The 2,792-nt window shown below is 68.8% G+C and overlaps 1 pseudogene; it reads left to right on the top strand.

The window, feature by feature from the left end:
* The first annotated feature begins 1,616 nt into the window (after positions 1-1,616).
* LOC144889976 (28S ribosomal RNA) overlaps positions 1,617-2,792 on the top strand; it is a 1,657-nt pseudogene continuing 481 nt past the window's right edge.

The raw sequence follows: 2,792 nt of genomic DNA, 5'->3' as shown, positions 1-2,792 counted from the left end.
GGCCGACCGGGACGAACGACTTGACGTGGCCGTCCGGCGTTGGTCGCGTGGTCGCGCGTCTTCTTTCCTCGTGCAAGCACGTACACAAACCTCCACAAGGCCCCTCAAACCAAGTGCTCGCCGCCCAAACCGAGTCGTTCGCCGAAAGGCCCATCCGACGTACGAGCACGGGACCTTCCTGTCCAATATAGAAGACGTCCTTCGCTTACCTACTTGGGATGTCGTCCATCCTCGAGAGACCATCGACGACGAAAGCGAGGCGAGGCATCTCCGGTACCTGCACGAGCGAACCAAGTATCCAAGAACCTCCTCGGCCGAAGGACGGGAATTCGTCGCTCGCTCCCTCCCTCCCTCGCCCCCATCGGCTCGTCGGTTCGGTCCTAGGTAAACCGGCCGACTCGCGTACCCACCACCACGCATCCTCCACAAGTTCGCTCGTCGGCTCCAACGTTCCGGGTCGGCCGACCGGGACGAACGACTTGACGTGGCCCTCGACGGGCAGCGCAGCTGTGCTCGGCTCCAACGTTCTGGGTCGGCCGACCGTCTACAGGCCGACCGGGACGAACGACTTGACGTGGCCCTCGACGGGCAGCGCAGCTGTGTTTTCGGCTCCAACGTTCCGGGTCGGCCGACCGTCTACAGGCCGACCGGGACGAACGACTTGACGTGGCCGTCCGGCGTTGGTCGCGTGGTCGCGCGTCTTCTTTCCTCGTGCAAGCACGTACACAAACCTCCACAAGGCTAAATACGTGCACGAGGCCGATAGCCGACAAGTACCGTGAGGGAAAGTTGAAAAGAACTCTGAAGAGAGAGTTCAAGAGTTCGTGAAACCGTTGCGAGGTAAACGGGTGGGATCCGCGCGGTCCGCCCGGAGGAGTCAGCCGTGGGGTCGGTCGCCCGTCGCGGGTGTCGCGGTACCCGCCCCGCGCCCGGACGCCGTCGCGTCTCCCCTCGTGGGTGCGCTTCGGCGATCCCGGTCAACGCGCGGGCGGGCCTCGCCCCGCGGCGGACGCGGCCGCCGCCCGGTGCAGTTTCTCCGCGTGCGGTGCGCCACGACCGGTTCCGGAGGCGGCCAGGAGCGCCTGGGTTTTTCGGCGGACAACCTTCGAGGAGCGAATCCGTCGAGGCGCCGCGGCGGGGTCTGCGACCCGGTGCCGCTCGTCGGCACCGGGCCGCGCTCGTCGCGGGGGCCTGGCGATAGCGAGGGAAACGGGACGAGAACAAAGTCTGACGCCGCGCCGCGCGCGATCGCGGCTGCCTTCGGGGGCCGCGCGTCGCGCGTCCGGGGCGCCCCGCTCCCCGCCGTGCCGTCGACTGGCGGCGAACTGTCCTCAGTGCGTCGTCGACCGCGGTGCGGCGCCGGAGCGGTGCGCGTCTCCGGCAGGGGCCGTTTCCGCGTCCGCGCGGCCGGCGCGTCGCGGGTTTTCGCGCGCGCGTCGGGCGGGCCTCGGGGCTCTCGGCTCTCACGGGCCGGTGGGTGTGTCCCCGGCGTTCCGCCCGCGCGCGCGCGCGTTTTGCCCGTCGTGCGCGCCGCGTCGCGCGTTGGCGGTGCGGTCCCCGGCGCTCGGGGTCTGCGGCGAGGGTCGGAATCCCACCCGACCCGTCTTGAAACACGGACCAAGGAGTCTAACACGTGCGCGAGTCGAAGGGCTCGATCGAAACCCCGGAGGCGCAATGAAAGTGTGCGGTGCGTGCGCGGCCGGGTCCAGGCGCCCCGTCGTCGTCCGCGGGCCGCGTTTCGCGCGGTGCGGGCGCGTCGCTCGGTCGGCCGCGGTTGCTTTCCCCGGGTTCTCCCGGGGGGGTGCCGCGTCGTCCGTGTCGGCGCGCTTTAGCGCCGCGCGAGGCCGAACCCGCGCCGGCAGGGGCGTCCCTCGCGCCCGCGCTCGTTCCACCGTGGGGCGGGATCCTCGCCGCCGTGGCAGGGGCGAGGCGCACCGCCGGCCCGTCCTACGCTCTCCGTCCGGCGCGAGCCGGCGGAGGCGGACGGAGCCACAGCGTACTTGTTGGTACCCGAAAGATGGTGAGCTACGCCCGGGCAGGGCGAAGCCAGGGGAAACCCTGGTGGAGGCCCGCAGCGGTTCTGACGTGCAAATCGATCGTACGACCCGGGCGTAGGGGCGAAAGACCAATCGAACCATCTAGTAGCTGGTTCCCTCCGAAGTTTCCCTCAGGATAGCTGGAGCTCTCGCTGGATGCGCAGTTTTATCCGGTAAAGCGACTGACGAGAGGCATTGGGGCCGAAACGGCTTCAACCTATTCTCAAACTTTGAATGGGTAAGACGCCCGGCTCGCGTCTTCGGAGCCGGGCGCGTGCGTTCCGCCGTCTTACCGGGCGGCGGGCGCGCGAGCGAAGAATGCGAGCTGCCCAGTGGGCCACTTTTGGTAAGCAGAACTGGCGCTGCGGGATGAACCGAACGCCGGGTTAAGGCGCCGAACGCGAACGCTCATCGGAGCCCTGGCAAAAGGTGTTGGTTGGTCGAGACAGCAGGGCGGTGGCCATGGAAGTCGGAATCCGCTAAGGAGTGTGTAACGACTCACCTGCCGAATCAACTGGCCCTGAAAATGGATGGCGCTCGAGCGTCGGGCCTATACCCGGCCGTCGCAGGCGATGTAACCAGTTGGCGCGCGTGCGTCGCGGTCGCTCGGCTTTTAGCCGTGGCGCGCCGCGCGCGCGCGCGCATGTCCGTGCGCTACGCCGCGACGAGTAGGAGGGCCGCCGCGGTGGCGCTGAAGCCTTGGGCGCGGGCCCGGGTGGAGCCGCCGCGGGTGCAGATCTTGGTGGTAGTAGCAAA

The sequence above is a fragment of the Myxine glutinosa genome, chromosome 1, assembly GCF_964187855.1.
Source record: "Myxine glutinosa chromosome 1, kmMyxGlut1.1, whole genome shotgun sequence".
Lineage (NCBI taxonomy): Eukaryota > Metazoa > Chordata > Myxini > Myxiniformes > Myxinidae > Myxine > Myxine glutinosa.
This window is presented reverse-complemented; position numbering and strand designations above follow the sequence as displayed.